Source organism: Pimephales promelas, chromosome 3 (genome assembly GCF_988280905.1).
Source record: "Pimephales promelas chromosome 3, fPimPro1.hap1.1, whole genome shotgun sequence".
NCBI lineage: Eukaryota > Metazoa > Chordata > Actinopteri > Cypriniformes > Leuciscidae > Pimephales > Pimephales promelas.
Window position 1 is genome coordinate 46,697,380 of NC_142771.1, and position 15,000 is coordinate 46,712,379.

General features: G+C 47.7%; 78 non-coding genes across 78 annotated transcripts in view; all 78 read right to left on the reverse strand.

Moving 5' to 3' along the window:
• Positions 1–2: 2 nt before the first annotated feature.
• On the reverse strand, positions 3–121 carry LOC148991783 (5S ribosomal RNA). Its single transcript, XR_016157798.1, has one exon. It is a non-coding gene; the product is annotated as a 5S ribosomal RNA (ribosomal RNA).
• Positions 122–184: 63 nt separating this feature from the next.
• LOC148991784 (5S ribosomal RNA) lies at positions 185–303 on the reverse strand. The gene has a single exon (XR_016160944.1). It is a non-coding gene; the product is annotated as a 5S ribosomal RNA (ribosomal RNA).
• A 174-nt stretch (positions 304–477) lies between these two features.
• On the reverse strand, positions 478–596 carry LOC148991785 (5S ribosomal RNA). Its single transcript, XR_016162598.1, has one exon. It is a non-coding gene; the product is annotated as a 5S ribosomal RNA (ribosomal RNA).
• Positions 597–659: 63 nt separating this feature from the next.
• LOC148991786 (5S ribosomal RNA) lies at positions 660–778 on the reverse strand. The gene has a single exon (XR_016157799.1). It is a non-coding gene; the product is annotated as a 5S ribosomal RNA (ribosomal RNA).
• Positions 779–841: 63 nt separating this feature from the next.
• Positions 842–960, reverse strand: LOC148991787 (5S ribosomal RNA). The gene has a single exon (XR_016160945.1). It is a non-coding gene; the product is annotated as a 5S ribosomal RNA (ribosomal RNA).
• A 63-nt stretch (positions 961–1,023) lies between these two features.
• Positions 1,024–1,142, reverse strand: LOC148991788 (5S ribosomal RNA). The gene has a single exon (XR_016157800.1). It is a non-coding gene; the product is annotated as a 5S ribosomal RNA (ribosomal RNA).
• Positions 1,143–1,205: 63 nt separating this feature from the next.
• Positions 1,206–1,324, reverse strand: LOC148991789 (5S ribosomal RNA). Its single transcript, XR_016157801.1, has one exon. It is a non-coding gene; the product is annotated as a 5S ribosomal RNA (ribosomal RNA).
• A 63-nt stretch (positions 1,325–1,387) lies between these two features.
• On the reverse strand, positions 1,388–1,506 carry LOC148991790 (5S ribosomal RNA). The gene has a single exon (XR_016161534.1). It is a non-coding gene; the product is annotated as a 5S ribosomal RNA (ribosomal RNA).
• A 63-nt stretch (positions 1,507–1,569) lies between these two features.
• Positions 1,570–1,688, reverse strand: LOC148991791 (5S ribosomal RNA). The gene has a single exon (XR_016161535.1). It is a non-coding gene; the product is annotated as a 5S ribosomal RNA (ribosomal RNA).
• A 63-nt stretch (positions 1,689–1,751) lies between these two features.
• On the reverse strand, positions 1,752–1,870 carry LOC148991792 (5S ribosomal RNA). The gene has a single exon (XR_016157802.1). It is a non-coding gene; the product is annotated as a 5S ribosomal RNA (ribosomal RNA).
• A 63-nt stretch (positions 1,871–1,933) lies between these two features.
• On the reverse strand, positions 1,934–2,052 carry LOC148991793 (5S ribosomal RNA). The gene has a single exon (XR_016157803.1). It is a non-coding gene; the product is annotated as a 5S ribosomal RNA (ribosomal RNA).
• A 63-nt stretch (positions 2,053–2,115) lies between these two features.
• On the reverse strand, positions 2,116–2,234 carry LOC148991794 (5S ribosomal RNA). Its single transcript, XR_016157804.1, has one exon. It is a non-coding gene; the product is annotated as a 5S ribosomal RNA (ribosomal RNA).
• Positions 2,235–2,297: 63 nt separating this feature from the next.
• Positions 2,298–2,416, reverse strand: LOC148991795 (5S ribosomal RNA). The gene has a single exon (XR_016157805.1). It is a non-coding gene; the product is annotated as a 5S ribosomal RNA (ribosomal RNA).
• Positions 2,417–2,479: 63 nt separating this feature from the next.
• On the reverse strand, positions 2,480–2,598 carry LOC148991796 (5S ribosomal RNA). The gene has a single exon (XR_016157807.1). It is a non-coding gene; the product is annotated as a 5S ribosomal RNA (ribosomal RNA).
• Positions 2,599–2,661: 63 nt separating this feature from the next.
• Positions 2,662–2,780, reverse strand: LOC148991797 (5S ribosomal RNA). Its single transcript, XR_016160946.1, has one exon. It is a non-coding gene; the product is annotated as a 5S ribosomal RNA (ribosomal RNA).
• Positions 2,781–2,952: 172 nt separating this feature from the next.
• On the reverse strand, positions 2,953–3,071 carry LOC148991798 (5S ribosomal RNA). Its single transcript, XR_016157808.1, has one exon. It is a non-coding gene; the product is annotated as a 5S ribosomal RNA (ribosomal RNA).
• A 63-nt stretch (positions 3,072–3,134) lies between these two features.
• LOC148991799 (5S ribosomal RNA) lies at positions 3,135–3,253 on the reverse strand. Its single transcript, XR_016157809.1, has one exon. It is a non-coding gene; the product is annotated as a 5S ribosomal RNA (ribosomal RNA).
• A 63-nt stretch (positions 3,254–3,316) lies between these two features.
• LOC148991800 (5S ribosomal RNA) lies at positions 3,317–3,435 on the reverse strand. Its single transcript, XR_016161537.1, has one exon. It is a non-coding gene; the product is annotated as a 5S ribosomal RNA (ribosomal RNA).
• A 63-nt stretch (positions 3,436–3,498) lies between these two features.
• On the reverse strand, positions 3,499–3,617 carry LOC148991801 (5S ribosomal RNA). Its single transcript, XR_016157810.1, has one exon. It is a non-coding gene; the product is annotated as a 5S ribosomal RNA (ribosomal RNA).
• Positions 3,618–3,680: 63 nt separating this feature from the next.
• LOC148991802 (5S ribosomal RNA) lies at positions 3,681–3,799 on the reverse strand. The gene has a single exon (XR_016157811.1). It is a non-coding gene; the product is annotated as a 5S ribosomal RNA (ribosomal RNA).
• Positions 3,800–3,862: 63 nt separating this feature from the next.
• LOC148991803 (5S ribosomal RNA) lies at positions 3,863–3,981 on the reverse strand. Its single transcript, XR_016157812.1, has one exon. It is a non-coding gene; the product is annotated as a 5S ribosomal RNA (ribosomal RNA).
• Positions 3,982–4,044: 63 nt separating this feature from the next.
• LOC148991804 (5S ribosomal RNA) lies at positions 4,045–4,163 on the reverse strand. Its single transcript, XR_016161804.1, has one exon. It is a non-coding gene; the product is annotated as a 5S ribosomal RNA (ribosomal RNA).
• A 63-nt stretch (positions 4,164–4,226) lies between these two features.
• LOC148991805 (5S ribosomal RNA) lies at positions 4,227–4,345 on the reverse strand. The gene has a single exon (XR_016157813.1). It is a non-coding gene; the product is annotated as a 5S ribosomal RNA (ribosomal RNA).
• Positions 4,346–4,408: 63 nt separating this feature from the next.
• LOC148991806 (5S ribosomal RNA) lies at positions 4,409–4,527 on the reverse strand. Its single transcript, XR_016160948.1, has one exon. It is a non-coding gene; the product is annotated as a 5S ribosomal RNA (ribosomal RNA).
• Positions 4,528–4,699: 172 nt separating this feature from the next.
• LOC148991807 (5S ribosomal RNA) lies at positions 4,700–4,818 on the reverse strand. The gene has a single exon (XR_016156028.1). It is a non-coding gene; the product is annotated as a 5S ribosomal RNA (ribosomal RNA).
• Positions 4,819–4,881: 63 nt separating this feature from the next.
• On the reverse strand, positions 4,882–5,000 carry LOC148991808 (5S ribosomal RNA). The gene has a single exon (XR_016157814.1). It is a non-coding gene; the product is annotated as a 5S ribosomal RNA (ribosomal RNA).
• Positions 5,001–5,063: 63 nt separating this feature from the next.
• LOC148991809 (5S ribosomal RNA) lies at positions 5,064–5,182 on the reverse strand. Its single transcript, XR_016160949.1, has one exon. It is a non-coding gene; the product is annotated as a 5S ribosomal RNA (ribosomal RNA).
• A 63-nt stretch (positions 5,183–5,245) lies between these two features.
• LOC148991810 (5S ribosomal RNA) lies at positions 5,246–5,364 on the reverse strand. The gene has a single exon (XR_016157815.1). It is a non-coding gene; the product is annotated as a 5S ribosomal RNA (ribosomal RNA).
• Positions 5,365–5,427: 63 nt separating this feature from the next.
• On the reverse strand, positions 5,428–5,546 carry LOC148991811 (5S ribosomal RNA). Its single transcript, XR_016157816.1, has one exon. It is a non-coding gene; the product is annotated as a 5S ribosomal RNA (ribosomal RNA).
• Positions 5,547–5,609: 63 nt separating this feature from the next.
• LOC148991812 (5S ribosomal RNA) lies at positions 5,610–5,728 on the reverse strand. Its single transcript, XR_016161538.1, has one exon. It is a non-coding gene; the product is annotated as a 5S ribosomal RNA (ribosomal RNA).
• A 63-nt stretch (positions 5,729–5,791) lies between these two features.
• Positions 5,792–5,910, reverse strand: LOC148991813 (5S ribosomal RNA). The gene has a single exon (XR_016161539.1). It is a non-coding gene; the product is annotated as a 5S ribosomal RNA (ribosomal RNA).
• A 63-nt stretch (positions 5,911–5,973) lies between these two features.
• On the reverse strand, positions 5,974–6,092 carry LOC148991814 (5S ribosomal RNA). Its single transcript, XR_016157818.1, has one exon. It is a non-coding gene; the product is annotated as a 5S ribosomal RNA (ribosomal RNA).
• Positions 6,093–6,155: 63 nt separating this feature from the next.
• Positions 6,156–6,274, reverse strand: LOC148991815 (5S ribosomal RNA). The gene has a single exon (XR_016157819.1). It is a non-coding gene; the product is annotated as a 5S ribosomal RNA (ribosomal RNA).
• Positions 6,275–6,337: 63 nt separating this feature from the next.
• On the reverse strand, positions 6,338–6,456 carry LOC148991816 (5S ribosomal RNA). The gene has a single exon (XR_016157820.1). It is a non-coding gene; the product is annotated as a 5S ribosomal RNA (ribosomal RNA).
• Positions 6,457–6,519: 63 nt separating this feature from the next.
• LOC148991817 (5S ribosomal RNA) lies at positions 6,520–6,638 on the reverse strand. The gene has a single exon (XR_016157821.1). It is a non-coding gene; the product is annotated as a 5S ribosomal RNA (ribosomal RNA).
• A 63-nt stretch (positions 6,639–6,701) lies between these two features.
• Positions 6,702–6,820, reverse strand: LOC148991818 (5S ribosomal RNA). Its single transcript, XR_016157822.1, has one exon. It is a non-coding gene; the product is annotated as a 5S ribosomal RNA (ribosomal RNA).
• A 63-nt stretch (positions 6,821–6,883) lies between these two features.
• LOC148991819 (5S ribosomal RNA) lies at positions 6,884–7,002 on the reverse strand. The gene has a single exon (XR_016160950.1). It is a non-coding gene; the product is annotated as a 5S ribosomal RNA (ribosomal RNA).
• Positions 7,003–7,176: 174 nt separating this feature from the next.
• Positions 7,177–7,295, reverse strand: LOC148991820 (5S ribosomal RNA). Its single transcript, XR_016157823.1, has one exon. It is a non-coding gene; the product is annotated as a 5S ribosomal RNA (ribosomal RNA).
• A 63-nt stretch (positions 7,296–7,358) lies between these two features.
• Positions 7,359–7,477, reverse strand: LOC148991821 (5S ribosomal RNA). Its single transcript, XR_016157824.1, has one exon. It is a non-coding gene; the product is annotated as a 5S ribosomal RNA (ribosomal RNA).
• Positions 7,478–7,540: 63 nt separating this feature from the next.
• On the reverse strand, positions 7,541–7,659 carry LOC148991822 (5S ribosomal RNA). The gene has a single exon (XR_016161540.1). It is a non-coding gene; the product is annotated as a 5S ribosomal RNA (ribosomal RNA).
• A 63-nt stretch (positions 7,660–7,722) lies between these two features.
• Positions 7,723–7,841, reverse strand: LOC148991823 (5S ribosomal RNA). The gene has a single exon (XR_016157825.1). It is a non-coding gene; the product is annotated as a 5S ribosomal RNA (ribosomal RNA).
• Positions 7,842–7,904: 63 nt separating this feature from the next.
• LOC148991824 (5S ribosomal RNA) lies at positions 7,905–8,023 on the reverse strand. The gene has a single exon (XR_016157826.1). It is a non-coding gene; the product is annotated as a 5S ribosomal RNA (ribosomal RNA).
• Positions 8,024–8,086: 63 nt separating this feature from the next.
• Positions 8,087–8,205, reverse strand: LOC148991825 (5S ribosomal RNA). The gene has a single exon (XR_016157827.1). It is a non-coding gene; the product is annotated as a 5S ribosomal RNA (ribosomal RNA).
• A 63-nt stretch (positions 8,206–8,268) lies between these two features.
• LOC148991826 (5S ribosomal RNA) lies at positions 8,269–8,387 on the reverse strand. Its single transcript, XR_016157829.1, has one exon. It is a non-coding gene; the product is annotated as a 5S ribosomal RNA (ribosomal RNA).
• A 63-nt stretch (positions 8,388–8,450) lies between these two features.
• Positions 8,451–8,569, reverse strand: LOC148991827 (5S ribosomal RNA). The gene has a single exon (XR_016163634.1). It is a non-coding gene; the product is annotated as a 5S ribosomal RNA (ribosomal RNA).
• A 173-nt stretch (positions 8,570–8,742) lies between these two features.
• LOC148991828 (5S ribosomal RNA) lies at positions 8,743–8,861 on the reverse strand. The gene has a single exon (XR_016157830.1). It is a non-coding gene; the product is annotated as a 5S ribosomal RNA (ribosomal RNA).
• Positions 8,862–8,924: 63 nt separating this feature from the next.
• Positions 8,925–9,043, reverse strand: LOC148991829 (5S ribosomal RNA). The gene has a single exon (XR_016157831.1). It is a non-coding gene; the product is annotated as a 5S ribosomal RNA (ribosomal RNA).
• Positions 9,044–9,106: 63 nt separating this feature from the next.
• LOC148991830 (5S ribosomal RNA) lies at positions 9,107–9,225 on the reverse strand. The gene has a single exon (XR_016161541.1). It is a non-coding gene; the product is annotated as a 5S ribosomal RNA (ribosomal RNA).
• Positions 9,226–9,288: 63 nt separating this feature from the next.
• Positions 9,289–9,407, reverse strand: LOC148991831 (5S ribosomal RNA). The gene has a single exon (XR_016157832.1). It is a non-coding gene; the product is annotated as a 5S ribosomal RNA (ribosomal RNA).
• Positions 9,408–9,470: 63 nt separating this feature from the next.
• LOC148991832 (5S ribosomal RNA) lies at positions 9,471–9,589 on the reverse strand. The gene has a single exon (XR_016157833.1). It is a non-coding gene; the product is annotated as a 5S ribosomal RNA (ribosomal RNA).
• Positions 9,590–9,652: 63 nt separating this feature from the next.
• Positions 9,653–9,771, reverse strand: LOC148991833 (5S ribosomal RNA). The gene has a single exon (XR_016157834.1). It is a non-coding gene; the product is annotated as a 5S ribosomal RNA (ribosomal RNA).
• A 63-nt stretch (positions 9,772–9,834) lies between these two features.
• On the reverse strand, positions 9,835–9,953 carry LOC148991834 (5S ribosomal RNA). The gene has a single exon (XR_016157835.1). It is a non-coding gene; the product is annotated as a 5S ribosomal RNA (ribosomal RNA).
• A 63-nt stretch (positions 9,954–10,016) lies between these two features.
• On the reverse strand, positions 10,017–10,135 carry LOC148991835 (5S ribosomal RNA). Its single transcript, XR_016157836.1, has one exon. It is a non-coding gene; the product is annotated as a 5S ribosomal RNA (ribosomal RNA).
• Positions 10,136–10,198: 63 nt separating this feature from the next.
• Positions 10,199–10,317, reverse strand: LOC148991836 (5S ribosomal RNA). The gene has a single exon (XR_016157837.1). It is a non-coding gene; the product is annotated as a 5S ribosomal RNA (ribosomal RNA).
• A 63-nt stretch (positions 10,318–10,380) lies between these two features.
• Positions 10,381–10,499, reverse strand: LOC148991837 (5S ribosomal RNA). Its single transcript, XR_016160951.1, has one exon. It is a non-coding gene; the product is annotated as a 5S ribosomal RNA (ribosomal RNA).
• Positions 10,500–10,672: 173 nt separating this feature from the next.
• Positions 10,673–10,791, reverse strand: LOC148991838 (5S ribosomal RNA). The gene has a single exon (XR_016157838.1). It is a non-coding gene; the product is annotated as a 5S ribosomal RNA (ribosomal RNA).
• A 63-nt stretch (positions 10,792–10,854) lies between these two features.
• Positions 10,855–10,973, reverse strand: LOC148991839 (5S ribosomal RNA). Its single transcript, XR_016157840.1, has one exon. It is a non-coding gene; the product is annotated as a 5S ribosomal RNA (ribosomal RNA).
• Positions 10,974–11,036: 63 nt separating this feature from the next.
• Positions 11,037–11,155, reverse strand: LOC148991840 (5S ribosomal RNA). Its single transcript, XR_016161543.1, has one exon. It is a non-coding gene; the product is annotated as a 5S ribosomal RNA (ribosomal RNA).
• A 63-nt stretch (positions 11,156–11,218) lies between these two features.
• On the reverse strand, positions 11,219–11,337 carry LOC148991841 (5S ribosomal RNA). Its single transcript, XR_016163635.1, has one exon. It is a non-coding gene; the product is annotated as a 5S ribosomal RNA (ribosomal RNA).
• A 174-nt stretch (positions 11,338–11,511) lies between these two features.
• LOC148991842 (5S ribosomal RNA) lies at positions 11,512–11,630 on the reverse strand. The gene has a single exon (XR_016157841.1). It is a non-coding gene; the product is annotated as a 5S ribosomal RNA (ribosomal RNA).
• Positions 11,631–11,693: 63 nt separating this feature from the next.
• Positions 11,694–11,812, reverse strand: LOC148991843 (5S ribosomal RNA). Its single transcript, XR_016157842.1, has one exon. It is a non-coding gene; the product is annotated as a 5S ribosomal RNA (ribosomal RNA).
• Positions 11,813–11,875: 63 nt separating this feature from the next.
• LOC148991844 (5S ribosomal RNA) lies at positions 11,876–11,994 on the reverse strand. The gene has a single exon (XR_016161544.1). It is a non-coding gene; the product is annotated as a 5S ribosomal RNA (ribosomal RNA).
• Positions 11,995–12,057: 63 nt separating this feature from the next.
• LOC148991845 (5S ribosomal RNA) lies at positions 12,058–12,176 on the reverse strand. The gene has a single exon (XR_016157843.1). It is a non-coding gene; the product is annotated as a 5S ribosomal RNA (ribosomal RNA).
• Positions 12,177–12,239: 63 nt separating this feature from the next.
• Positions 12,240–12,358, reverse strand: LOC148991846 (5S ribosomal RNA). The gene has a single exon (XR_016157844.1). It is a non-coding gene; the product is annotated as a 5S ribosomal RNA (ribosomal RNA).
• A 63-nt stretch (positions 12,359–12,421) lies between these two features.
• On the reverse strand, positions 12,422–12,540 carry LOC148991847 (5S ribosomal RNA). The gene has a single exon (XR_016157845.1). It is a non-coding gene; the product is annotated as a 5S ribosomal RNA (ribosomal RNA).
• A 63-nt stretch (positions 12,541–12,603) lies between these two features.
• Positions 12,604–12,722, reverse strand: LOC148991848 (5S ribosomal RNA). The gene has a single exon (XR_016157846.1). It is a non-coding gene; the product is annotated as a 5S ribosomal RNA (ribosomal RNA).
• A 63-nt stretch (positions 12,723–12,785) lies between these two features.
• On the reverse strand, positions 12,786–12,904 carry LOC148991849 (5S ribosomal RNA). Its single transcript, XR_016157847.1, has one exon. It is a non-coding gene; the product is annotated as a 5S ribosomal RNA (ribosomal RNA).
• A 63-nt stretch (positions 12,905–12,967) lies between these two features.
• On the reverse strand, positions 12,968–13,086 carry LOC148991850 (5S ribosomal RNA). Its single transcript, XR_016157848.1, has one exon. It is a non-coding gene; the product is annotated as a 5S ribosomal RNA (ribosomal RNA).
• A 63-nt stretch (positions 13,087–13,149) lies between these two features.
• On the reverse strand, positions 13,150–13,268 carry LOC148991851 (5S ribosomal RNA). The gene has a single exon (XR_016160952.1). It is a non-coding gene; the product is annotated as a 5S ribosomal RNA (ribosomal RNA).
• A 173-nt stretch (positions 13,269–13,441) lies between these two features.
• LOC148991852 (5S ribosomal RNA) lies at positions 13,442–13,560 on the reverse strand. The gene has a single exon (XR_016157849.1). It is a non-coding gene; the product is annotated as a 5S ribosomal RNA (ribosomal RNA).
• A 63-nt stretch (positions 13,561–13,623) lies between these two features.
• LOC148991853 (5S ribosomal RNA) lies at positions 13,624–13,742 on the reverse strand. Its single transcript, XR_016157851.1, has one exon. It is a non-coding gene; the product is annotated as a 5S ribosomal RNA (ribosomal RNA).
• Positions 13,743–13,805: 63 nt separating this feature from the next.
• LOC148991854 (5S ribosomal RNA) lies at positions 13,806–13,924 on the reverse strand. The gene has a single exon (XR_016161545.1). It is a non-coding gene; the product is annotated as a 5S ribosomal RNA (ribosomal RNA).
• Positions 13,925–13,987: 63 nt separating this feature from the next.
• Positions 13,988–14,106, reverse strand: LOC148991855 (5S ribosomal RNA). Its single transcript, XR_016157852.1, has one exon. It is a non-coding gene; the product is annotated as a 5S ribosomal RNA (ribosomal RNA).
• Positions 14,107–14,169: 63 nt separating this feature from the next.
• Positions 14,170–14,288, reverse strand: LOC148991856 (5S ribosomal RNA). The gene has a single exon (XR_016157853.1). It is a non-coding gene; the product is annotated as a 5S ribosomal RNA (ribosomal RNA).
• A 63-nt stretch (positions 14,289–14,351) lies between these two features.
• On the reverse strand, positions 14,352–14,470 carry LOC148991857 (5S ribosomal RNA). Its single transcript, XR_016157854.1, has one exon. It is a non-coding gene; the product is annotated as a 5S ribosomal RNA (ribosomal RNA).
• Positions 14,471–14,533: 63 nt separating this feature from the next.
• LOC148991858 (5S ribosomal RNA) lies at positions 14,534–14,652 on the reverse strand. Its single transcript, XR_016161805.1, has one exon. It is a non-coding gene; the product is annotated as a 5S ribosomal RNA (ribosomal RNA).
• Positions 14,653–14,715: 63 nt separating this feature from the next.
• LOC148991859 (5S ribosomal RNA) lies at positions 14,716–14,834 on the reverse strand. The gene has a single exon (XR_016157855.1). It is a non-coding gene; the product is annotated as a 5S ribosomal RNA (ribosomal RNA).
• A 63-nt stretch (positions 14,835–14,897) lies between these two features.
• The window catches only part of LOC148991860 (5S ribosomal RNA), a 119-nt gene continuing 16 nt past the window's right edge, over positions 14,898–15,000 (reverse strand). Inside the window, exon 1 of the ribosomal RNA XR_016160953.1 lies at positions 14,898–15,000. This exon is cut by the window's right edge and continues 16 nt beyond it. This is a non-coding gene — a ribosomal RNA (5S ribosomal RNA).

The following is a 15,000-nucleotide window of genomic DNA, read 5'->3' on the forward strand; positions in this document are numbered from 1 at the left end:
AAAGCTTACAGCACCTGGTATTCCCAGGCGGTCTCCCATCCAAGTACTAACCAGGCCCGACCCTGCTTAGCTTCCGAGATCAGACGAGTTCGGGCGTTCTCAAGGTGGTATGGCCGTAAGCGAAATCTGCTGCCAAAATTGGGCTATTTGAATGGTTAGAACATTAGGGTAGTAAACTATATAAAGCTTACAGCACCTGGTATTCCCAGGCGGTCTCCCATTCAAGTACTAACCAGGCCCGACCCTGCTTAGCTTCCGAGATCAGACGAGTTCGGGCGTTCTCAAGGTGGTATGGCCGTAAGCGAAATCCGCTGCCAAAATTGGGCTATTTGAAGAAGAAAAAAAAAGAGACTCTTTCAGGCTTTCTGAAGAAACTCAGAGAATATTTCAGGCATTTCGAGGGGAAAAAAGACAATTTAGGATTTTTGAACCATTTCATTGACTCTTTTTTTTTTTTTTTTTTTTTTTATACAATAAAGCTTACAGCACCTGGTATTCCCAGGCGGTCTCCCATCCAAGTACTAACCTGGCCCGACCCTGCTTAGCTTCCGAGATCAGACGAGTTCGGGCGTTCTCAAGGTGGTATGGTCGTAAGCGAAATCTGCTGCCAAAATTGGGCTATTTGAATGGTTAGAACATTAGGGTAGTAAACTATATAAAGCTTACAGCACCTGGTATTCCCAGGCGGTCTCCCATCCAAGTACTAACCAGGCCCGACCCTGCTTAGCTTCCGAGATCAGACGAGTTCGGGCGTTCTCAAGGTGGTATGGCCGTAAGCGAAATCTGTTGCCAAAATTGGGCTATTTGAATGGTTAGAACATTAGGGTAGTAAACTATATAAAGCTTACAGCACCTGGTATTCCCAGGCGGTCTCCCATTCAAGTACTAACCAGGCCCGACCCTGCTTAGCTTCCGAGATCAGACGAGTTCGGGCGTTCTCAAGGTGGTATGGCCGTAAGCGAAATCTGCTGCCAAAATTGGGCTATTTGAATGGTTAGAACATTAGGGTAGTAAACTATATAAAGCTTACAGCACCTGGTATTCCCAGGCGGTCTCCCATCCAAGTACTAACCAGGCCCGACCCTGCTTAGCTTCCGAGATCAGACGAGTTCGGGCGTTCTCAAGGTGGTATGGCCGTAAGCGAAATCTGCTGCCAAAATTGGGCTATTTGAATGGTTAGAACATTAGGGTAGTAAACTATATAAAGCTTACAGCACCTGGTATTCCCAGGCGGTCTCCCATCCAAGTACTAACCAGGCCCGACCCTGCTTAGCTTCCGAGATCAGACGAGTTCGGGCGTTCTCAAGGTGGTATGGCCGTAAGCGAAATCTGCTGCCAAAATTGGGCTATTTGAATGGTTAGAACATTAGGGTAGTAAACTATATAAAGCTTACAGCACCTGGTATTCCCAGGCGGTCTCCCATCCAAGTACTAACCAGGCCCGACCCTGCTTAGCTTCCGAGATCAGACGAGTTCGGGCGTCCTCAAGGTGGTATGGCCGTAAGCGAAATCTGCTGCCAAAATTGGGCTATTTGAATGGTTAGAACATTAGGGTAGTAAACTATATAAAGCTTACAGCACCTGGTATTCCCAGGCGGTCTCCCATCCAAGTACTAACCAGGCCCGACCCTGCTTAGCTTCCGAGATCAGACGAGTTCGGGCGTCCTCAAGGTGGTATGGCCGTAAGCGAAATCTGCTGCCAAAATTGGGCTATTTGAATGGTTAGAACATTAGGGTAGTAAACTATATAAAGCTTACAGCACCTGGTATTCCCAGGCGGTCTCCCATCCAAGTACTAACCAGGCCCGACCCTGCTTAGCTTCCGAGATCAGACGAGTTCGGGCGTTCTCAAGGTGGTATGGCCGTAAGCGAAATCTGCTGCCAAAATTGGGCTATTTGAATGGTTAGAACATTAGGGTAGTAAACTATATAAAGCTTACAGCACCTGGTATTCCCAGGCGGTCTCCCATCCAAGTACTAACCAGGCCCGACCCTGCTTAGCTTCCGAGATCAGACGAGTTCGGGCGTTCTCAAGGTGGTATGGCCGTAAGCGAAATCTGCTGCCAAAATTGGGCTATTTGAATGGTTAGAACATTAGGGTAGTAAACTATATAAAGCTTACAGCACCTGGTATTCCCAGGCGGTCTCCCATCCAAGTACTAACCAGGCCCGACCCTGCTTAGCTTCCGAGATCAGACGAGTTCGGGCGTTCTCAAGGTGGTATGGCCGTAAGCGAAATCTGCTGCCAAAATTGGGCTATTTGAATGGTTAGAACATTAGGGTAGTAAACTATATAAAGCTTACAGCACCTGGTATTCCCAGGCGGTCTCCCATCCAAGTACTAACCAGGCCCGACCCTGCTTAGCTTCCGAGATCAGACGAGTTCGGGCGTTCTCAAGGTGGTATGGCCGTAAGCGAAATCTGCTGCCAAAATTGGGCTATTTGAATGGTTAGAACATTAGGGTAGTAAACTATATAAAGCTTACAGCACCTGGTATTCCCAGGCGGTCTCCCATCCAAGTACTAACCAGGCCCGACCCTGCTTAGCTTCCGAGATCAGACGAGTTCGGGCGTTCTCAAGGTGGTATGGCCGTAAGCGAAATCTGCTGCCAAAATTGGGCTATTTGAATGGTTAGAACATTAGGGTAGTAAACTATATAAAGCTTACAGCACCTGGTATTCCCAGGCGGTCTCCCATTCAAGTACTAACCAGGCCCGACCCTGCTTAGCTTCCGAGATCAGACGAGTTCGGGCGTTCTCAAGGTGGTATGGCCGTAAGCGAAATCCGCTGCCAAAATTGGGCTATTTGAAGAAGAAAAAAAAAGAGACTCTTTCAGGCTTTCTGAAGAAACTCAGAGAATATTTCAGGCATTTCGAGGGGAAAAAAGACAATTTAGGATTTTTGAACCATTTCATTGACTCTTTTTTTTTTTTTTTTTTTTTAAACAATAAAGCTTACAGCACCTGGTATTCCCAGGCGGTCTCCCATCCAAGTACTAACCAGGCCCGACCCTGCTTAGCTTCCGAGATCAGACGAGTTCGGGCGTTCTCAAGGTGGTATGGCCGTAAGCGAAATCTGCTGCCAAAATTGGGCTATTTGAATGGTTAGAACATTAGGGTAGTAAACTATATAAAGCTTACAGCACCTGGTATTCCCAGGCGGTCTCCCATCCAAGTACTAACCAGGCCCGACCCTGCTTAGCTTCCGAGATCAGACGAGTTCGGGCGTTCTCAAGGTGGTATGGCCGTAAGCGAAATCTGCTGCCAAAATTGGGCTATTTGAATGGTTAGAACATTAGGGTAGTAAACTATATAAAGCTTACAGCACCTGGTATTCCCAGGCGGTCTCCCATCCAAGTACTAACCAGGCCCGACCCTGCTTAGCTTCCGAGATCAGACGAGTTCGGGCGTCCTCAAGGTGGTATGGCCGTAAGCAAAATCTGCTGCCAAAATTGGGCTATTTGAATGGTTAGAACATTAGGGTAGTAAACTATATAAAGCTTACAGCACCTGGTATTCCCAGGCGGTCTCCCATCCAAGTACTAACCAGGCCCGACCCTGCTTAGCTTCCGAGATCAGACGAGTTCGGGCGTTCTCAAGGTGGTATGGCCGTAAGCGAAATCTGCTGCCAAAATTGGGCTATTTGAATGGTTAGAACATTAGGGTAGTAAACTATATAAAGCTTACAGCACCTGGTATTCCCAGGCGGTCTCCCATCCAAGTACTAACCAGGCCCGACCCTGCTTAGCTTCCGAGATCAGACGAGTTCGGGCGTTCTCAAGGTGGTATGGCCGTAAGCGAAATCTGCTGCCAAAATTGGGCTATTTGAATGGTTAGAACATTAGGGTAGTAAACTATATAAAGCTTACAGCACCTGGTATTCCCAGGCGGTCTCCCATCCAAGTACTAACCAGGCCCGACCCTGCTTAGCTTCCGAGATCAGACGAGTTCGGGCGTTCTCAAGGTGGTATGGCCGTAAGCGAAATCTGCTGCCAAAATTGGGCTATTTGAATGGTTAGAACATTAGGGTAGTAAACTATATAAAGCTTACAGCACCTGGTATTCCCAGGCGGTCTTCCATCCAAGTACTAACCAGGCCCGACCCTGCTTAGCTTCCGAGATCAGACGAGTTCGGGCGTTCTCAAGGTGGTATGGCCGTAAGCGAAATCTGCTGCCAAAATTGGGCTATTTGAATGGTTAGAACATTAGGGTAGTAAACTATATAAAGCTTACAGCACCTGGTATTCCCAGGCGGTCTCCCATCCAAGTACTAACCAGGCCCGACCCTGCTTAGCTTCCGAGATCAGACGAGTTCGGGCGTTCTCAAGGTGGTATGGCCGTAAGCGAAATCTGCTGCCAAAATTGGGCTATTTGAATGGTTAGAACATTAGGGTAGTAAACTATATAAAGCTTACAGCACCTGGTATTCCCAGGCGGTCTCCCATTCAAGTACTAACCAGGCCCGACCCTGCTTAGCTTCCGAGATCAGACGAGTTCGGGCGTTCTCAAGGTGGTATGGCCGTAAGCGAAATCCGCTGCCAAAATTGGGCTATTTGAAGAAGAAAAAAAAAGAGACTCTTTCAGGCTTTCTGAAGAAACTCAGAGAATATTTCAGGCATTTCGAGGGGAAAAAAGACAATTTAGGATTTTTGAACCATTTCATTGACTCTTTTTTTTTTTTTTTTTTTTTATACAATAAAGCTTACAGCACCTGGTATTCCCAGGCGGTCTCCCATCCAAGTACTAACCTGGCCCGACCCTGCTTAGCTTCCGAGATCAGACGAGTTCGGGCGTTCTCAAGGTGGTATGGCCGTAAGCGAAATCTGCTGCCAAAATTGGGCTATTTGAATGGTTAGAACATTAGGGTAGTAAACTATATAAAGCTTACAGCACCTGGTATTCCCAGGCGGTCTCCCATCCAAGTACTAACCAGGCCCGACCCTGCTTAGCTTCCGAGATCAGACGAGTTCGGGCGTTCTCAAGGTGGTATGGCCGTAAGCGAAATCTGTTGCCAAAATTGGGCTATTTGAATGGTTAGAACATTAGGGTAGTAAACTATATAAAGCTTACAGCACCTGGTATTCCCAGGCGGTCTCCCATTCAAGTACTAACCAGGCCCGACCCTGCTTAGCTTCCGAGATCAGACGAGTTCGGGCGTTCTCAAGGTGGTATGGCCGTAAGCGAAATCTGCTGCCAAAATTGGGCTATTTGAATGGTTAGAACATTAGGGTAGTAAACTATATAAAGCTTACAGCACCTGGTATTCCCAGGCGGTCTCCCATCCAAGTACTAACCAGGCCCGACCCTGCTTAGCTTCCGAGATCAGACGAGTTCGGGCGTTCTCAAGGTGGTATGGCCGTAAGCGAAATCTGCTGCCAAAATTGGGCTATTTGAATGGTTAGAACATTAGGGTAGTAAACTATATAAAGCTTACAGCACCTGGTATTCCCAGGCGGTCTCCCATCCAAGTACTAACCAGGCCCGACCCTGCTTAGCTTCCGAGATCAGACGAGTTCGGGCGTTCTCAAGGTGGTATGGCCGTAAGCGAAATCTGCTGCCAAAATTGGGCTATTTGAATGGTTAGAACATTAGGGTAGTAAACTATATAAAGCTTACAGCACCTGGTATTCCCAGGCGGTCTCCCATCCAAGTACTAACCAGGCCCGACCCTGCTTAGCTTCCGAGATCAGACGAGTTCGGGCGTCCTCAAGGTGGTATGGCCGTAAGCGAAATCTGCTGCCAAAATTGGGCTATTTGAATGGTTAGAACATTAGGGTAGTAAACTATATAAAGCTTACAGCACCTGGTATTCCCAGGCGGTCTCCCATCCAAGTACTAACCAGGCCCGACCCTGCTTAGCTTCCGAGATCAGACGAGTTCGGGCGTCCTCAAGGTGGTATGGCCGTAAGCGAAATCTGCTGCCAAAATTGGGCTATTTGAATGGTTAGAACATTAGGGTAGTAAACTATATAAAGCTTACAGCACCTGGTATTCCCAGGCGGTCTCCCATCCAAGTACTAACCAGGCCCGACCCTGCTTAGCTTCCGAGATCAGACGAGTTCGGGCGTTCTCAAGGTGGTATGGCCGTAAGCGAAATCTGCTGCCAAAATTGGGCTATTTGAATGGTTAGAACATTAGGGTAGTAAACTATATAAAGCTTACAGCACCTGGTATTCCCAGGCGGTCTCCCATCCAAGTACTAACCAGGCCCGACCCTGCTTAGCTTCCGAGATCAGACGAGTTCGGGCGTTCTCAAGGTGGTATGGCCGTAAGCGAAATCTGCTGCCAAAATTGGGCTATTTGAATGGTTAGAACATTAGGGTAGTAAACTATATAAAGCTTACAGCACCTGGTATTCCCAGGCGGTCTCCCATCCAAGTACTAACCAGGCCCGACCCTGCTTAGCTTCCGAGATCAGACGAGTTCGGGCGTTCTCAAGGTGGTATGGCCGTAAGCGAAATCTGCTGCCAAAATTGGGCTATTTGAATGGTTAGAACATTAGGGTAGTAAACTATATAAAGCTTACAGCACCTGGTATTCCCAGGCGGTCTCCCATCCAAGTACTAACCAGGCCCGACCCTGCTTAGCTTCCGAGATCAGACGAGTTCGGGCGTTCTCAAGGTGGTATGGCCGTAAGCGAAATCTGCTGCCAAAATTGGGCTATTTGAATGGTTAGAACATTAGGGTAGTAAACTATATAAAGCTTACAGCACCTGGTATTCCCAGGCGGTCTCCCATCCAAGTACTAACCAGGCCCGACCCTGCTTAGCTTCCGAGATCAGACGAGTTCGGGCGTTCTCAAGGTGGTATGGCCGTAAGCGAAATCTGCTGCCAAAATTGGGCTATTTGAATGGTTAGAACATTAGGGTAGTAAACTATATAAAGCTTACAGCACCTGGTATTCCCAGGCGGTCTCCCATTCAAGTACTAACCAGGCCCGACCCTGCTTAGCTTCCGAGATCAGACGAGTTCGGGCGTTCTCAAGGTGGTATGGCCGTAAGCGAAATCCGCTGCCAAAATTGGGCTATTTGAAGAAGAAAAAAAAAGAGACTCTTTCAGGCTTTCTGAAGAAACTCAGAGAATATTTCAGGCATTTCGAGGGGAAAAAAGACAATTTAGGATTTTTGAACCATTTCATTGACTCTTTTTTTTTTTTTTTTTTTTTTTAAACAATAAAGCTTACAGCACCTGGTATTCCCAGGCGGTCTCCCATCCAAGTACTAACCAGGCCCGACCCTGCTTAGCTTCCGAGATCAGACGAGTTCGGGCGTTCTCAAGGTGGTATGGCCGTAAGCGAAATCTGCTGCCAAAATTGGGCTATTTGAATGGTTAGAACATTAGGGTAGTAAACTATATAAAGCTTACAGCACCTGGTATTCCCAGGCGGTCTCCCATCCAAGTACTAACCAGGCCCGACCCTGCTTAGCTTCCGAGATCAGACGAGTTCGGGCGTTCTCAAGGTGGTATGGCCGTAAGCGAAATCTGCTGCCAAAATTGGGCTATTTGAATGGTTAGAACATTAGGGTAGTAAACTATATAAAGCTTACAGCACCTGGTATTCCCAGGCGGTCTCCCATCCAAGTACTAACCAGGCCCGACCCTGCTTAGCTTCCGAGATCAGACGAGTTCGGGCGTCCTCAAGGTGGTATGGCCGTAAGCGAAATCTGCTGCCAAAATTGGGCTATTTGAATGGTTAGAACATTAGGGTAGTAAACTATATAAAGCTTACAGCACCTGGTATTCCCAGGCGGTCTCCCATCCAAGTACTAACCAGGCCCGACCCTGCTTAGCTTCCGAGATCAGACGAGTTCGGGCGTTCTCAAGGTGGTATGGCCGTAAGCGAAATCTGCTGCCAAAATTGGGCTATTTGAATGGTTAGAACATTAGGGTAGTAAACTATATAAAGCTTACAGCACCTGGTATTCCCAGGCGGTCTCCCATCCAAGTACTAACCAGGCCCGACCCTGCTTAGCTTCCGAGATCAGACGAGTTCGGGCGTTCTCAAGGTGGTATGGCCGTAAGCGAAATCTGCTGCCAAAATTGGGCTATTTGAATGGTTAGAACATTAGGGTAGTAAACTATATAAAGCTTACAGCACCTGGTATTCCCAGGCGGTCTCCCATCCAAGTACTAACCAGGCCCGACCCTGCTTAGCTTCCGAGATCAGACGAGTTCGGGCGTTCTCAAGGTGGTATGGCCGTAAGCGAAATCTGCTGCCAAAATTGGGCTATTTGAATGGTTAGAACATTAGGGTAGTAAACTATATAAAGCTTACAGCACCTGGTATTCCCAGGCGGTCTCCCATCCAAGTACTAACCAGGCCCGACCCTGCTTAGCTTCCGAGATCAGACGAGTTCGGGCGTTCTCAAGGTGGTATGGCCGTAAGCGAAATCTGCTGCCAAAATTGGGCTATTTGAATGGTTAGAACATTAGGGTAGTAAACTATATAAAGCTTACAGCACCTGGTATTCCCAGGCGGTCTCCCATTCAAGTACTAACCAGGCCCGACCCTGCTTAGCTTCGGAGATCAGACGAGTTCGGGCGTTCTCAAGGTGGTATGGCCGTAAGCGAAATCCGCTGCCAAAATTGGGCTATTTGAAGAAGAAAAAAAAGAGACTCTTTCAGGCTTTCTGAAGAAACTCAGAGAATATTTCAGGCATTTCGAGGGGAAAAAAGACAATTTAGGATTTTTGAACCATTTCATTGACTCTTTTTTTTTTTTTTTTTTTTTTTAAACAATAAAGCTTACAGCACCTGGTATTCCCAGGCGGTCTCCCATCCAAGTACTAACCAGGCCCGACCCTGCTTAGCTTCCGAGATCAGACGAGTTCGGGCGTTCTCAAGGTGGTATGGCCGTAAGCGAAATCTGCTGCCAAAATTGGGCTATTTGAATGGTTAGAACATTAGGGTAGTAAACTATATAAAGCTTACAGCACCTGGTATTCCCAGGCGGTCTCCCATCCAAGTACTAACCAGGCCCGACCCTGCTTAGCTTCCGAGATCAGACGAGTTCGGGCGTTCTCAAGGTGGTATGGCCGTAAGCGAAATCTGCTGCCAAAATTGGGCTATTTGAATGGTTAGAACATTAGGGTAGTAAACTATATAAAGCTTACAGCACCTGGTATTCCCAGGCGGTCTCCCATCCAAGTACTAACCAGGCCCGACCCTGCTTAGCTTCCGAGATCAGACGAGTTCGGGCGTCCTCAAGGTGGTATGGCCGTAAGCGAAATCTGCTGCCAAAATTGGGCTATTTGAATGGTTAGAACATTAGGGTAGTAAACTATATAAAGCTTACAGCACCTGGTATTCCCAGGCGGTCTCCCATCCAAGTACTAACCAGGCCCGACCCTGCTTAGCTTCCGAGATCAGACGAGTTCGGGCGTTCTCAAGGTGGTATGGCCGTAAGCGAAATCTGCTGCCAAAATTGGGCTATTTGAATGGTTAGAACATTAGGGTAGTAAACTATATAAAGCTTACAGCACCTGGTATTCCCAGGCGGTCTCCCATCCAAGTACTAACCAGGCCCGACCCTGCTTAGCTTCCGAGATCAGACGAGTTCGGGCGTTCTCAAGGTGGTATGGCCGTAAGCGAAATCTGCTGCCAAAATTGGGCTATTTGAATGGTTAGAACATTAGGGTAGTAAACTATATAAAGCTTACAGCACCTGGTATTCCCAGGCGGTCTCCCATCCAAGTACTAACCAGGCCCGACCCTGCTTAGCTTCCGAGATCAGACGAGTTCGGGCGTTCTCAAGGTGGTATGGCCGTAAGCGAAATCTGCTGCCAAAATTGGGCTATTTGAATGGTTAGAACATTAGGGTAGTAAACTATATAAAGCTTACAGCACCTGGTATTCCCAGGCGGTCTCCCATCCAAGTACTAACCAGGCCCGACCCTGCTTAGCTTCCGAGATCAGACGAGTTCGGGCGTTCTCAAGGTGGTATGGCCGTAAGCGAAATCTGCTGCCAAAATTGGGCTATTTGAATGGTTAGAACATTAGGGTAGTAAACTATATAAAGCTTACAGCACCTGGTATTCCCAGGCGGTCTCCCATCCAAGTACTAACCAGGCCCGACCCTGCTTAGCTTCCGAGATCAGACGAGTTCGGGCGTTCTCAAGGTGGTATGGCCGTAAGCGAAATCTGCTGCCAAAATTGGGCTATTTGAATGGTTAGAACATTAGGGTAGTAAACTATATAAAGCTTACAGCACCTGGTATTCCCAGGCGGTCTCCCATCCAAGTACTAACCAGGCCCGACCCTGCTTAGCTTCCGAGATCAGACGAGTTCGGGCGTTCTCAAGGTGGTATGGCCGTAAGCGAAATCTGCTGCCAAAATTGGGCTATTTGAATGGTTAGAACATTAGGGTAGTAAACTATATAAAGCTTACAGCACCTGGTATTCCCAGGCGGTCTCCCATTCAAGTACTAACCAGGCCCGACCCTGCTTAGCTTCCGAGATCAGACGAGTTCGGGCGTTCTCAAGGTGGTATGGCCGTAAGCGAAATCCGCTGCCAAAATTGGGCTATTTGAAGAAGAAAAAAAAAGAGACTCTTTCAGGCTTTCTGAAGAAACTCAGAGAATATTTCAGGCATTTCGAGGGGAAAAAAGACAATTTAGGATTTTTGAACCATTTCATTGACTCTTTTTTTTTTTTTTTTTTTTTTAAACAATAAAGCTTACAGCACCTGGTATTCCCAGGCGGTCTCCCATCCAAGTACTAACCAGGCCCGACCCTGCTTAGCTTCCGAGATCAGACGAGTTCGGGCGTTCTCAAGGTGGTATGGCCGTAAGCGAAATCTGCTGCCAAAATTGGGCTATTTGAATGGTTAGAACATTAGGGTAGTAAACTATATAAAGCTTACAGCACCTGGTATTCCCAGGCGGTCTCCCATCCAAGTACTAACCAGGCCCGACCCTGCTTAGCTTCCGAGATCAGACGAGTTCGGGCGTTCTCAAGGTGGTATGGCCGTAAGCGAAATCTGCTGCCAAAATTGGGCTATTTGAATGGTTAGAACATTAGGGTAGTAAACTATATAAAGCTTACAGCACCTGGTATTCCCAGGCGGTCTCCCATCCAAGTACTAACCAGGCCCGACCCTGCTTAGCTTCCGAGATCAGACGAGTTCGGGCGTCCTCAAGGTGGTATGGCCGTAAGCGAAATCTGCTGCCAAAATTGGGCTATTTGAATGGTTAGAACATTAGGGTAGTAAACTATATAAAGCTTACAGCACCTGGTATTCCCAGGCGGTCTCCCATTCAAGTACTAACCAGGCCCGACCCTGCTTAGCTTCGGAGATCAGACGAGTTCGGGCGTTCTCAAGGTGGTATGGCCGTAAGCGAAATCCGCTGCCAAAATTGGGCTATTTGAAGAAGAAAAAAAAAGAGACTCTTTCAGGCTTTCTGAAGAAACTCAGAGAATATTTCAGGCATTTCGAGGGGAAAAAAGACAATTTAGGATTTTTGAACCATTTCATTGACTCTTTTTTTTTTTTTTTTTTTTTTTAAACAATAAAGCTTACAGCACCTGGTATTCCCAGGCGGTCTCCCATCCAAGTACTAACCAGGCCCGACCCTGCTTAGCTTCCGAGATCAGACGAGTTCGGGCGTTCTCAAGGTGGTATGGCCGTAAGCGAAATCTGCTGCCAAAATTGGGCTATTTGAATGGTTAGAACATTAGGGTAGTAAACTATATAAAGCTTACAGCACCTGGTATTCCCAGGCGGTCTCCCATCCAAGTACTAACCAGGCCCGACCCTGCTTAGCTTCCGAGATCAGACGAGTTCGGGCGTTCTCAAGGTGGTATGGCCGTAAGCGAAATCTGCTGCCAAAATTGGGCTATTTGAATGGTTAGAACATTAGGGTAGTAAACTATATAAAGCTTACAGCACCTGGTATTCCCAGGCGGTCTCCCATCCAAGTACTAACCAGGCCCGACCCTGCTTAGCTTCCGAGATCAGACGAGTTCGGGCGTCCTCAAGGTGGTATGGCCGTAAGCGAAATCTGCTGCCAAAATTGGGCTATTTGAATGGTTAGAACATTAGGGTAGTAAACTATATAAAGCTTACAGCACCTGGTATTCCCAGGCGGTCTCCCATCCAAGTACTAACCAGGCCCGACCCTGCTTAGCTTCCGAGATCAGACGAGTTCGGGCGTTCTCAAGGTGGTATGGCCGTAAGCGAAATCTGCTGCCAAAATTGGGCTATTTGAATGGTTAGAACATTAGGGTAGTAAACTATATAAAGCTTACAGCACCTGGTATTCCCAGGCGGTCTCCCATCCAAGTACTAACCAGGCCCGACCCTGCTTAGCTTCCGAGATCAGACGAGTTCGGGCGTTCTCAAGGTGGTATGGCCGTAAGCGAAATCTGCTGCCAAAATTGGGCTATTTGAATGGTTAGAACATTAGGGTAGTAAACTATATAAAGCTTACAGCACCTGGTATTCCCAGGCGGTCTCCCATCCAAGTACTAACCAGGCCCGACCCTGCTTAGCTTCCGAGATCAGACGAGTTCGGGCGTTCTCAAGGTGGTATGGCCGTAAGCGAAATCTGCTGCCAAAATTGGGCTATTTGAATGGTTAGAACATTAGGGTAGTAAACTATATAAAGCTTACAGCACCTGGTATTCCCAGGCGGTCTCCCATCCAAGTACTAACCAGGCCCGACCCTGCTTAGCTTCCGAGATCAGACGAGTTCGGGCGTTCTCAAGGTGGTATGGCCGTAAGCGAAATCTGCTGCCAAAATTGGGCTATTTGAATGGTTAGAACATTAGGGTAGTAAACTATATAAAGCTTACAGCACCTGGTATTCCCAGGCGGTCTCCCATCCAAGTACTAACCAGGCCCGACCCTGCTTAGCTTCCGAGATCAGACGAGTTCGGGCGTTCTCAAGGTGGTATGGCCGTAAGCGAAATCTGCTGCCAAAATTGGGCTATTTGAATGGTTAGAACATTAGGGTAGTAAACTATATAAAGCTTACAGCACCTGGTATTCCCAGGCGGTCTCCCATCCAAGTACTAACCAGGCCCGACCCTGCTTAGCTTCCGAGATCAGACGAGTTCGGGCGTTCTCAAGGTGGTATGGCCGTAAGCGAAATCTGCTGCCAAAATTGGGCTATTTGAATGGTTAGAACATTAGGGTAGTAAACTATATAAAGCTTACAGCACCTGGTATTCCCAGGCGGTCTCCCATTCAAGTACTAACCAGGCCCGACCCTGCTTAGCTTCCGAGATCAGACGAGTTCGGGCGTTCTCAAGGTGGTATGGCCGTAAGCGAAATCCGCTGCCAAAATTGGGCTATTTGAAGAAGAAAAAAAAAGAGACTCTTTCAGGCTTTCTGAAGAAACTCAGAGAATATTTCAGGCATTTCGAGGGGAAAAAAGACAATTTAGGATTTTTGAACCATTTCATTGACTCTTTTTTTTTTTTTTTTTTTTTTAAACAATAAAGCTTACAGCACCTGGTATTCCCAGGCGGTCTCCCATCCAAGTACTAACCAGGCCCGACCCTGCTTAGCTTCCGAGATCAGACGAGTTCGGGCGTTCTCAAGGTGGTATGGCCGTAAGCGAAATCTGCTGCCAAAATTGGGCTATTTGAATGGTTAGAACATTAGGGTAGTAAACTATATAAAGCTTACAGCACCTGGTATTCCCAGGCGGTCTCCCATCCAAGTACTAACCAGGCCCGACCCTGCTTAGCTTCCGAGATCAGACGAGTTCGGGCGTTCTCAAGGTGGTATGGCCGTAAGCGAAATCTGCTGCCAAAATTGGGCTATTTGAATGGTTAGAACATTAGGGTAGTAAACTATATAAAGCTTACAGCACCTGGTATTCCCAGGCGGTCTCCCATCCAAGTACTAACCAGGCCCGACCCTGCTTAGCTTCCGAGATCAGACGAGTTCGGGCGTCCTCAAGGTGGTATGGCCGTAAGCGAAATCTGCTGCCAAAATTGGGCTATTTGAATGGTTAGAACATTAGGGTAGTAAACTATATAAAGCTTACAGCACCTGGTATTCCCAGGCGGTCTCCCATCCAAGTACTAACCAGGCCCGACCCTGCTTAGCTTCCGAGATCAGACGAGTTCGGGCGTTCTCAAGGTGGTATGGCCGTAAGCGAAATCTGCTGCCAAAATTGGGCTATTTGAATGGTTAGAACATTAGGGTAGTAAACTATATAAAGCTTACAGCACCTGGTATTCCCAGGCGGTCTCCCATCCAAGTACTAACCAGGCCCGACCCTGCTTAGCTTCCGAGATCAGACGAGTTCGGGCGTTCTCAAGGTGGTATGGCCGTAAGCGAAATCTGCTGCCAAAATTGGGCTATTTGAATGGTTAGAACATTAGGGTAGTAAACTATATAAAGCTTACAGCACCTGGTATTCCCAGGCGGTCTCCCATCCAAGTACTAACCAGGCCCGACCCTGCTTAGCTTCCGAGATCAGACGAGTTCGGGCGTTCTCAAGGTGGTATGGCCGTAAGCGAAATCTGCTGCCAAAATTGGGCTATTTGAATGGTTAGAACATTAGGGTAGTAAACTATATAAAGCTTACAGCACCTGGTATTCCCAGGCGGTCTTCCATCCAAGTACTAACCAGGCCCGACCCTGCTTAGCTTCCGAGATCAGACGAGTTCGGGCGTTCTCAAGGTGGTATGGCCGTAAGCGAAATCTGCTGCCAAAATTGGGCTATTTGAATGGTTAGAACATTAGGGTAGTAAACTATATAAAGCTTACAGCACCTGGTATTCCCAGGCGGTCTCCCATCCAAGTACTAACCAGGCCCGACCCTGCTTAGCTTCCGAGATCAGACGAGTTCGGGCGTTCTCAAGGTGGTATGGCCGTAAGCGAAATCTGCTGCCAAAATTGGGCTATTTGAATGGTTAGAACATTAGGGTAGTAAACTATATAAAGCTTACAGCACCTGGTATTCCCAGGCGGTCTCCCATTCAAGTACTAACCAGGCCCGACCCTGCTTAGCTTCCGAGATCAGACGAGTTCGGGCGTTCTCAAGG